The 12765-nt window shown below is 44.0% G+C and overlaps 1 pseudogene; it reads left to right on the top strand.

The window, feature by feature from the left end:
- The first annotated feature begins 2144 nt into the window (after positions 1–2144).
- LOC130210832 (kelch-like protein 10) lies at positions 2145–6276 on the top strand (annotated as a pseudogene).
- Positions 6277–12765: the final 6489 nt, after the last annotated feature.

Here is a 12765-nt window from a genome sequence, read left to right as displayed (position 1 = left end):
CACGTCTGTGTTCATCTGTCTACTGGTCAGAATGAGTGATTACCTTCGCATTGAAAATGCGGAAGGTTATGTTTTGATCGCCGTGTATTTATTTATTTATTTATTTGTATGCGTGTTATTCGCAGAACTCAAAAAGTATTAAACCGAATCGCATGAAATTTGGTGTGATGATTGGTTATTATCCGAGGAACATTTGATTAGATTTTGCGATCGATCGGGTCAAAGGTCAAGGTCCTGAAAAGGTCAAAATCTTCTTGAATCGCATGCAATTTGGTGGGATGATTGGTTATTATCCGGGGACCATTTGATTAGATTTTGGGATCGATCGGGTCAAAGGTCAAGGTCAAGGTCATGAAAAGGTCAAAATCAATTTTGTATCCAATTGGCATGCAACTAATGCCAACATGTTCATAATTCAATGCCCAATCGTGTGATATGCGAAGGAATGCGCTCTACCGAGTGCCCGTTCTAGTTTTTGAATGTTTTCCTTCTTTAGTCGTTTGATGATCTGAGTTGTGTTTCAATAAAACTGATCAATAAATGAATTTGTGAAGATCTGGAAGAGGAAACATTACGACTCTTTAAACGTAGTTCTGTTCCCGTATCATCACGGAGAAGTTACTATTTAAAAAGGTAAACAGTCAAACTGTGAAGATCAGAAGTGTTCACACTGAGGGGAGAAGTTATGATTAACGGGTTCCTGAACACCACATGATGAGTCCTGTTCAGGAGCAGACGGCCTCCAGGACGTGTTCCTTCCCTCACGTCGTCTCCTTGAAGTGGTCGGTGTTCATCACCTCAGACCCCCTCACCCCGTGGAGCGGTCCGGTGCTACCGGTGGTCGTGCTCACCTTCTGCTCCAGCTTCAGCTGCTCCCGCTCGTGCTGCGCCTGCGTCTGCAGCTGGATCTTGCTCTGGTAGGCGTGCAGCAGCTCCATCTCCTGCTGCAGCTGCTGCCTCAGGGCCTGGCACTCGGCCTCCTGGGACTCGTCCAGACGCAGCTGAGGGAGGGGGGGGGGGTAGTAGAATGAGGGGGAGAGAATGAGGAAGAGGGAGAGAGAGATGAGGAGAGAGAGATATGGGGAGAATGAGGGAGAGAGCGAGATGGAGAGAGAGAGAGTGATGGGTAGAATGTCACCATTTTTTTTGGCATTGGGTGCCCTTTTTTTTGGTTTGAGCTCCTGCCCCCCATAATGTCTGTGCACGTGCCTGCTGATATGCTTACCTCCGATGATCAGCCATCCCGCCTGATGCTGTTGGAGTGTGTTGGTGAACGCCCGCTGTGTGGGAGAGACTACCCGCCGCGACTGCCACCAGGGTTAACAGTCAAAACACTGGACTGTTTGAGAGGTCTCAATATCAAAAGAAGATGGAAACAAGTTCAGGACATCTCCAACCTCTTCTGGAAGCTCTGGCTAAAAGAATACGTGCCTTTGCTAAAGGAGCGGTAAAGGTGGAGTATGGAAAGAGAGTCTCGTTCATGGAGACATTGGACTTGTTGTAAATGCTCCAGCATCACAAAGTTCCTGGTGACTAGGAAGAGTCCTCAAGACCTTTCTGGAAGGACTGGTGCGACCTGCACATGTGCAAACTAAGTCTATCACACTGGGCAGAGCAGTGAGCAAACGTCTTCTCGAAGAAGCGGACACATACGCAACTTCCTATCCTTGGGTTGTGGGCTTGTGAGCGCCGCGGAGCATGTCGGGCGATATTCTCACAAGAACTCAAATAAATTCCCCGTCAGATATCAAAAAGACATTTGGAGGGAATTGATGACAGAGAGAGTAACTTTTATTCTTAAATACTTATTAATGAAGAAACAATGTGTCTCCAGCAGAAAGGGCACTGTCCTCATCCAGGGAAAAAGGGGAGGAGCTTGAGCACCACTAGGGATGTACCTGTATGTATTGAATTGTTTTTGCACTCCTGACATTAACATTCGGGGGCCGGTGTGTTGGAGCCTAAAGGTAGTTCTGTTGTTTTCTGCTATTTTTGAATTGGATGACGTCAGTTGGTCGGTGATGAGATATGAATTCATTCTAGAATTCTTGCTCCTTCACATTATCTCCATGGACTCAAAACACCTCTTGGGACCCAAGAGACCAGTCGACCTTCAAGAGACTCTCGTACTCCAGGAACTCGAGATGAGCGACCAGGCCGAATCTTCGCCCAGGCGCTCCGTGTTCAACGACCTCCGTCTGGAGGGACAGTTTTGCGACGCGGTCATCAACGTGGAGAACGTGGCGTTTGACGTCCACAGGGTCATCCTGTGTGAATGCAGCGAATACTTCATGTGAGTTGTATCTGAAGCTTGTGAACGTCTAATCAACAATAATTATTAACTTCCATGAAGTGTTGTATGCTACATTGATTGCAGAGTGCAGTTATTTATGATTATTATTGTATTATTATTATTTGAATGCTACAGTGCTCCCTCAGTTCCATAGCAACTAGATTTGCAGATCAACACAGTAGCATTGAGTATTTTGTGTGTTCAGAAAAGTGACCTGATTACTTTAATGCAACTTGAGATGCTCGACTCAAAGCACAACGGAGATGAATTGAGATCACAAAACAAAATTAAATACAAAATGTAACATGAAATATTTGAGACATTCTTACTGCGAGTTACACTCTGATGTCCGGTGGTGAACGTGTTGTATAATTTCCCTTTAATACTAAACGGGGTCGTGTGTCGATTTTATTCAAAGATCTGAAGTCTGTTTCCAACTCTTTGCTTCTATGTTTCACCCTCAGTGCTCTCTTCGGACGCTGGTGCCCACCAGGCAAGAAGGTCTTCGCCATACCGGGAGTGTCTCCCGACGCCATGCGGCTCATCATTGAGTTTGCGTACACCGGCTCCGTTTCAGTGACTGCAGAAAACGTGCGGGAGCTGCTGCTGGCGGCTGACCAGCTCAACGTGATGGACGTCGTGCAGACTTGCTGCGACTTCCTCGGGGAGCGGCTCAGAGCGGACAACTGCATCGGCATCTTTGAGTTCACCGACATCGTCTTCTGCCTCGAACTGCAGCGCAGGGCCTACCGCTACATGGTGTAGCACTTCGAGGAGGTGGCTCACCACGAAGAGTTCCTGCGGCTGTCCCTGCAGCAGCTCATCGACCTCCTCGAAAGAGACGACCTCAACGTGAAGAACGAGAGCGTTGCCTTCGAGGCCGTCCTTCGCTGGATCGACCACACGCCCGAAGAACGGAAAGCACACGTAGCGGTGCTCTTTTCAAAGGTATGATAACCTTCGCTCACTTTGTTTGGACTTGCACCTTCAGCATTTGGCTGATGGTGTTTCCCAGATTCAATTCAACACTCCTGTCCCGTTTCTCTCTGCGTAGGTGCGACTGGCCTTGACGAGTTTGAACTACATGCGGCTCAAGGTTCTGTCCAATGAGCTGGTGAGCACCAGCACTGAGTGCCTGTCAATGGCCCGGGATGTCCTTGAAGCCATCGGTCACATCAGGACCAGCAACCCTCTCTCCCGCCCTCGCCTCCCGAACGCCGTCCTGTTGGCCATCGGAGGCTGGAGCGACAATCCAACCAACATCATCAAGGCGTACGACTTCCGCGCCGACTGCTGGATGAACATGACAAACAATTGCGAGCGTTCCCGCGCCTACCACGGCACCGCCGTCCTCAACGGGAGCCTCTACTGCATCGGCGGCTTCGACCGGTCGGAGCATCTTAACAGCGTGCGCAGGTTCGACCTGAGGACGCGCGTCTGGCACGAGGCCGCCCCCATGTACCACCGCCGCTGCTACGTGAGCGTCACCGCGCTGGACGGATGCATCTACGCCATGGGAGGCTTCGATGGGAACTCGTGGCACTGCAGCGCCGAGCGCTACAGGCCCGAGGCCAACCAGTGGAGTCTCATCGCGCCGATGCAAGAGCGCCGGAGCGACGCCAGCAGCACGACGCTGCACAACAAGGTGGTGTGGTGGGGGAAAGTGTCTGGGAGTTATTTAAGGGCAACAGAGTAAATGTGAACCTGTTGTTTACCTTGTTTCCATGGGACCTGATGCAGTTGTCTTGAGGTGCATTGAGTAATTGGCCAGAGGGAAGTGTGTCAGACTGAAGGTCTTCAGAGACCTATGGGCTCTCTAGAGAATGTGTGATGTTGTGTGCATGGAAGTGAAAAGAGGTGCATGTGTGAGTTAGTGTGTGTGTCACTATTGCATACTGTGGTTAATTTGTATGTGGATGGTCAAGTAGAAAGAAAACATGTAAACACTTATTATCTGGATGGCACTGACATAAACAAGAATCCCCTTTCTTTTTTAGACAGTTTGTTTATAGCTTGTCTCTGGTTTGTAATCATGATTTAAAGAAACGTTAGAAAGATGATGCAACGTATTAGATATTAGAGACCAACACCAATAGTTGGTCGATGGGAATCATCCTGCTCGAGTATTAAGATCTCGGTATAATTTATAAGGAGTTGAAGCCTGAAGAAGTGATTATTTACTTAACCCCTCCTGTTCTCCCCAGCTTTACATTTGTGGGGGCTTCAATTGGACTGAGTGCCTGCAGACGGCTGAATGCTACCTCCCGGAGGCCGACCAGTGGACGATGATCGCCCCCATGAGCGGCCCGCGCAGCGGAACTGGCATCGCTGCATATGCAGGTCTCGTGTATGCAGTAAGTTCACATGAAACTCGTGTGACGTTCAGTCAACGGATGAATCAGAAGGAGTTGAGTGTGAGTTTCTTTTCTTTCACCATATATTTCACTTGCTGTCCCAAAGGTTGGCGGCTTTGATGGCAACAACAACCGTCTGAACACTGCAGAGGCGTACGACCCCGTGAACAACAGCTGGCAGGAAGTGACGCCCATGATGACGCCCCGCAGCAACTTTGGCATCGAAGTGCTGGACGATCGTCTCTTTGTTGTCGGGGGCTACAACGGCAACACCACCTGCAACAACGTGGAGAGCTACGACAAGACGACCGCTGAGTGGACCGAGGCTTGTGACATGGACATTTCCCGCAGTGCCCTGAGCTGCTGCGTGGTGTCCGGGCTCCCCAACATGGCCGACTACGCTATTCCCCGGGACGTCCTGCCGCTGATACACGAGGATGCAGACTCGGACGAACACTCCTGAACCGTGCCATCATCCACACGGTTTTAGGACCTAAAACTACAAAAGAGAAATAAAATGTCTTTGTGCGTTAATCTGCTGTCACTCCAGATAACCCGGCTGCTAGCTGCCGGCAAATACAAAGAAAACACACATCCAGAGGTGTTGGCTCATTTCAGACCTCTAACCCCCCTTCCTCTCTAAGGTCCTTGAGGAAGTGGTCTCACACCAGTTGTGTGACTTTCTACATCATATTTGTTCATTTGAGGAGTTTCAGTCAGGATTTAGAAAACTGCAACTCTTTATTATCAGGCTGCTCTAATAAGTAGAGACAGAAGGTCAGCGTTTCTCAGTATCCGTTCTTGTGCGTACTTTCCTCTACTTGTGTCTTCGTGACTTGTGAAACGTCATCAGTCTCAGCCCGAGTACATGTTCCAATTCAAAGTTCGCTCAAAATGCCCGGATGTGACTTGATCCTCCCACTTTCCGGAGGATGCATCAGAGGAGACTTGATGACTTTTTCTAAATACTACTGTTGAGTCACAGAATGTAATTTTATGATGTTTTCAGGCGAGAAGTTAGTAGTTTAAAAATCAAATCTGTGGTCGGTTTGTTATGATTCAGCCCAATAAAGATCTGCGCCGTAGATTTGAGGCTCTGCTCCGGAGCGCCGGGCGGTCAGCGCGCTGTGTGGCCGCCGACAGCAGCCTGATCTCGGCAGGACTTTTTTAAATGCTCCGCTGGCTCTGACGTCTCCGTAGCGGTTAAACATGAGATATAATTTGGCTTGAAGGATCTAACGAGCACAAAGAGCTTATTATTTATTCACAGATAACGTTACATTAGTTTGACTGAGGGTTAAGATTCATAACTTAATATTTTAATTAAACTTTAAAGTTGAACTGTAGTGCTGTCTTTTTCTTTTAGACCGAATTGTTTGCAATTACATGTGTAATATAGCTATATATACATATGTATGTTTTTATTCTTGAACAGCCTATATATGTAGTAGCAAATTGTCCAAGATTTGCCACACCAATGTGGAGATGTGATCAACATCAGCATTTGGTTGAGGCCACTGCTGGAGAACAAGGTTTAAATAGTTACCAAAAACAAGGTTTCATTTTCTTTTTTCTCAAAATGACTTTGAATGTTCAAGCAAATAGTGAAATAAATACACCAAAGATGCACATGTATGAACTTTTTCAAGGAAGATGAAGCTTGCCCAATAATATAAAATTAAAGAGTATGAGTTTTGACGAAATTATTTAAGTATGCAGAGCAATCCAAGGTGTCAGTATTTTAGGTTACAAACTGCTTTTCTTACAGTACATTGTACGTAATTGTATTAGTACTGATGTGCCAGAAATGTATTCATTACAGTATTGTTTAACAATTATGGCAAGAAACGACTAGAGCATAGACTTCAGATGTAGTCTGACATCCAGACGCCTGGTGATTATGAAGCGCCTTCCCCTTGTCTGAGATAAGCAGGAAGAGGGCTGCATGAGCACTGCTTCCCCTCTGCCATGGGGATAATCAATGCTTTGTGCTGGGACAAAGCATGCACTGTTTTCTGCTAAAGTAATCCCTTATTATCATCAATCTGAAATGATGATATATCACCACAAACAGTCATCTTCATGTAATTTAACCTTTTCTCTACAATTTGCAGTTTTATAAATGACTTTAAGTTAGGTGGAGGTAAGATAAGCGAGTTGGTGGTTTACAAAACAATAGTTTGCTCTTTCTCAGGGATATAATATCTCAACAAAAGAGCGCCATGGAGCATTGCAGAATGTGTGGCACTCCTTAGACCAGCTCAGTGACATTTTTGGCCTTGTGCTTCTGTGTTCTATCAAATGTGTTTAAGACACAGCAGTCAGTAACCAGGAATGCATTGTGTAGGATAGTGAAACTGCTGCTAAACCTCAGGTATGAACTTTTAATTTTCGGAGACGTCTCAAAACTTGCAGGAAGTTGTCTTAGAATATTTCCTCACATCGATACTTTCACCTTGCTCGCTTTCCTCATTAACTCACAGGCCTTTTTTGCAGACATGACATTTCACAAAAGGAAAATCACAGGTGTAATATAATTAAATAATTGTTGGTGATATTAGTAACTAATGTGCTTTTCTAACTGAGACAAGTCTCGCTCTCTTTCTCTCGATACATATAAAGAGAATCATAATAATTTCAGTTTTTTGTTCACTAGATGTTTCTGTATTGTTAGTTTGGTAAATAACCTTGTATTTGTTGATTTTGATCAGTGTGATATACATAAACTTAAGTGTTGTAATTCTGATTATTATAGAGCTAGCAGATAGTGCTACATAATGCACCAATATGAAATAGTTGAGTAGTTTACACTATATACACAGTAGATAATAGATGTATTTATTAATGTCAATTATTTTATATCAATCGAACTGCCTGAGAACAAAACAGAATCTCCCTCTGAACAAGACAGACCTACTTTTGTTTGGCTAATTACAATGCAGTTGCTGGAAATCATTTAACCCGTAGATTTCCTCTCCTGCAGACTTGCAGTCTCCACAGTGCAGCCTTTTCTCAACCGCCCGCAGGAGACAGAAGAATCCCCCCAAGATCAATATTGCACTGAGCCATGCAGGCACAAAGATCCTGTTCTCAATTACATCAAACTATATAGGGAGACCGTTTGGTGGTTGCTTGTGTGCAATAACACCTTCTGTTAGAAATACTGAGCTGTTTCTTTGGAAACTTGATTCTGTGAAGTTTGTAATGAAACCATGAGAGCAAAAGACTGATTCTCTAAAAATACAACACAACACCCACGCTGAGGTAATCAGGAAACACAAGAAAGGGTATTAAGTTACACTTCTCTCTCTAACTGCAATGTGTCTTGTTACAGAGAAGCCTTTACTCAACGGATACGCAGATTCATTATATGGTTCATGTTTCAAGTTTCACACTTGGAGCAATAGAACTCATTGATCAGTCTTTCTCTTTTATTTAACTATTTCAGTCAAACATATACACACACACGTGTTCTGAAAGGAATTGCAGTCCTACAGGTCATTGTCGAGGACATCTCAACATCAATACGTCATCATCCGGGAGGTGGGTCTTCCTGGAGGTTATTGTGAAAGGGTGCCCCCAAGTGGTTGGCTGGAGGACTGGGAGGCACTGATCAGAGAAGAAAGTATCAGTCTGAATAAAATTCCTGTTCTTCACACGAGCTTTTGCTTCTATCTAGTGGTGTTTTATATGTTGCAGCCTATACTTTGTACGGTGTGTTTCTTTCTGGATATAGGGGGCAAACTCATGTCCAATTAACACGGTAGCTTCTCTTTAAGTATAATCTGGAACTATTCACCTTAATTTGACAGTAAATTGAGGAGAAAGTTGAGGAGAGAGGCGGATTGGTGATATGCAACCAGAAGTGGAAGTATTCAGATATTTTCCTTAAACTAGAGTGTAGAAATACTCTGTTACAAGTAAAGGTCAATCAAAATATGTAAGTATAAAATGTAAAAGTACTCATTATACAGAATGGCCCATTTAAGAATAGCATATATGATGTTACAAATAGGGATGCTTAGCATCACTAATGTGGCAGCTGGTAAAATCGATAACATTTTAAGTCTCTGGATTCTGTACTTTTTCTTCCATGCAGGGGCAGCTCGAGATTCTTTGAACTTAACATCTAAATGCACAGCACTGGTGGTCTTACACCTCAAGATGATCCCCCATCTCTTCTCAGTTCTCCTAGCAATCTTTATGGTGTATGGACCGAAACAACCGACCCCTGTTGAATAAAAGGCTTCCCCTACAAACCCAATATTTTCTCCTTAGCTCGGCAAACATCTTTCACTTCCCAGATGGTGAAGCTGGTAATCACATTGCTGGACAAGGAGCTGTGCAATGATGTGCTTTTGATCAAGGGTGGTTGGCCAAGTCCAAGGTTCCAAGGTTCCTAGAAGGCGAGGCCATTATGAAGGTGCTTACCGTGGGTAATATAATCTGCATTTCTATATTTTCTGAATCCACATATCGCCATGACTCTTCGTAACCAGTTGTCAACATAAAATGAGCTCTCTGGCAACTCGAAAGGTGGAGGAACCTGCTTTTCGCCGCTGCACCTGGCGCTGCCCTCTGACCATGTTGTGTTCCATCATGAAGTTCTGTAAGCCTGTTGTGAGGAAATAAAAGCAGTGGACCAGTGAATTTATGGAGGATTTTCGGGGATGCTTGGACTGTACAGACTGAAATGTTTTCAGGACTGATGATACCACACATCAGCTTCTGTGAAGACGGCTGTACCAACAAGCACCTTAACACCCTCACTGTCCCACTCCTGGACCCCCTGCACTTCTCCTACAGAATCAACAGGGGTTTCTCCGGGTCTCATAGTCAGTTTCTTCTCTGTTGCTCGGAGCAGAGGGAGGACGGTTTCCTTGGGCGCCTTGACAGGGTGCACGTTAGAGAGGGGTAGCATATTCGTGGACACCTTCTTTCTCAACTTTTATTGTTTTCCCCGGATGCTGCGGGGAGATAGTGAAGAAGACTATGGTGCCATGTAAAACAGCTCCTGTCTGACTGTTCTTAAAGGGAGGTCTTCTGGTACCCCTTGAGGCCCAGCTGCTGCACTGCTGGGTGGAGAACAATAGTACGTACCGATTCATCATCAAGGATTGCCCAGGCGTCCACTGATCTGTGGATCTGTGGTTGTTGGGCCCCTGTAGAACCACTCATGTCCACCTACCGGGCTTGATGTTTGGTGACAAGTGATGGCACTGTTGGGGGTGAGAGATGCATTTACACCAATTTACGTTAAAGAGAAATATAATCCTGAATTTGATATTTCCATTCCATTCTCCAAACCGCAAATCCTATTTAGGGTTGTGAGGGCACTGGAGCAGAGCCCAGCTGACATTGGGTGAAGGTAGGGTTCATCCTGGACAGATCGCCAGTTTTATCGCAGGTCACATATAGAAACAGACAAAGATTCATGCTCACTTTCACATCCACGGGCAATTTAGATTCTCCAATTACAGTACACTGCATGTCTTTGGACTGTGGGAGGAAGCCCACGTTGCTGTGGGAATAATGTGCTAAAACTATGACCGAAGGACCGCCCGGGATCAGGGATCAAACCTAATTTTATAATCTGTGTAATTGATCAAATCCCCATTTATGCTATAAACTTCCCTAAAATATAAAGGTCCAAGTGTCCTATCCCCTTTGTAAGAGCCATTTTGCTTGTTTTGTTTTGTTGGACATCCCACCACTTCGGAGGGTAGTGTCGCTGTCAATTGGGACAGAGGCCAATATAATCAGGAGGATCACTAGGGCCAGGTGTTGCTAGATCGGCAGGAGCACAGTTGTTGACCGTGTGAGAGCTTGTGACAATGTGTGGTAATATAGGATAATGAATGTTTTGATTTCTTATATTTAATGGTTATGACAGAACATGGTTTATTTCTTTTTGTGTACAATTGTTAAGACTAAATTACCTTTATGTTTAAAACCTGAAAATTGCATTGTATATATATTCAATTCAGTTTATTTAGAAAAGCCCCAAATCACAAATTTGCCCCCCAAAAAACTTTCACAGGTAGAAAAGGGAAGACACCTTCAGGAGAGCATATATATTTAGATATAGATATATAGATATAGATATATTTGTTCAAGTGCAGTGATTTATTTACTTTTTGTGTTATTTACACTGACCTCCCTGACAGTACAGTTTAGACCCACATGATTTACTTTCCAGTTTCTGCACTTTTATGTATGAAACTCCAGTGTACTCATTAATAAAAACCTGTATTTCAGGTGAGGTAGTCCCCGGCTCCAGTTTACTCTGGGTGTTGTGCGGGGGTATATCACCGGGTCACATATATATAAAAAAATCAATAATCTAGCTCTGCTTGAAGCCTATTATCCCACACCTGCACTTCAAACAAAAAGATTAGAAAGTCGGCTTGAACGGTTAAACAGGAAAGTCTGCCGTTATGTAGAGTACGTTCTGGAGTCGGCGCAGCAGAGGTCAGGGCAGGTGAGAGTGATTGAGCTGATGAGGTGGGTGTGACTAGCAGGTGCACTGAATTAGCTGATTAGGTGAGAGAGAGCTGTGCCAGTGAGTGTGATGCAGACAGAAAGGGGCAGTAGCTGAACTCTGACAATCATCAGCACAAACATGGGAATGTATGCTGTGTTTGTGAAATATCTAGTTGCTCCATGGTAAATAAAAGAATGGCCCTTTGGCTACACCCTGGGCCCCTCCCCCACATCCCAACTTCAACAGTGAAAATTACCTAGAGGAAAGGAGCTAAATTAATCAAAAGAGTGTTATTCTTTATTTAATTATTCATATTGTCAGTGGAGGAAACTAAATAAGTATATTTACTCAAGTCAATATAAAAGTGTTTTTATTTAAGTATTTACATTTTATGCAACTTTATACTTATAGGGGGTAAACATTGCGCTCTTTACTTGTGTACTCTTACTCTTTACAACTGAGGCTGCTTGGTACGTTGAAGTTCAGAACAATACAATATTATAGAGTGAATTGTATAACACTCTGAAAGGGGCAAGTCACCCAAATGAGGACTTTTCCTTGTGTATACTTCAGGATATTTTGCTTATCAGATAGATAGTTACATTTTCATCCTCATGGGGGAATTTGTTTGTAGCAGCAGCAGGCAAAGTTACAGAGTAAACATAACATAACATAACCTACATACATACATAAATATATACATACATACATAGAAACGTACATACATATATATATATACATACATATTAAGTATGGAGAATGCTCAATATATACAATACAATAAAATAGCAGAGAACAAATTACATTTAAGAAAATGCCCAAAAATGCTAAACACATACAGTGTATATAAACAAGTATAGATAGTGAAAGTGGTGCTAGGGTTATTGATACTGATTAAATTAAAGGAGGACCTGGCTTGAGGTGATTTAATATAAAGTCTTATTGTCAGTGGCAGGAATGTTCTCCTGTCTCTGTCCTTGTGAAGCGGAGCTGAATCAGTCTGTTGGAGAAAGTGCTCTGCTGTCTGTGAAGTAGGCGGTGGAGAGGCTATAATCTCTTCAGTGTCCTCCTCTTCACCAACTGTTCCAGATAGTCCAGTTTGCAGCCAATGATGGAGCCGGCCTTCCAGTTTAGTGAGTCGGTTGGTGTCTCCGGCTCCAATGCTGCTCCCCCAGCAGATTACAGAGAAGTACAGAGCACTGGTCCAACAGACTGGTATAATATCTCCAAAATCTTGCTGTATACATTGAAGGATCCAAGTTTCCTCAAGAAAAAGACTCTCCTCATCCGCTTCTTGTACACAGCGTTGATGTTGGCCTTCCAGTTCAGTTTGTTGAGTATTTTAAATGTGTGGTATTGCTTCTGTTAATTAAATGATCTGAATACTTCATTCCCCACTCACAGTGCAAACAGAGTATCCTAATCCAAATACCACAAACATATGCTTATAATATATAAATGAATATGTAGCCTGTAACAAAAGATACCCTGCGTTGGAGAAACTTATCAGAACTGCTGTTGTTGTGTATAGGTTATACAGATGCATGAGGAGGGAGGGAAAAGTGGCTTTTACGCACAGTGCCTACCCAAATACATGCGGATATGGATATGGCCATAAAGGTTATGATGCATCT

This window comes from Pseudoliparis swirei, chromosome 20 (genome assembly GCF_029220125.1).
Source record: "Pseudoliparis swirei isolate HS2019 ecotype Mariana Trench chromosome 20, NWPU_hadal_v1, whole genome shotgun sequence".
Taxonomy (NCBI): Eukaryota; Metazoa; Chordata; class Actinopteri; order Perciformes; family Liparidae; genus Pseudoliparis; species Pseudoliparis swirei.
Note: the sequence above shows the minus strand (reverse complement) of the source record. Positions and strands in the feature narration are given on the sequence as shown.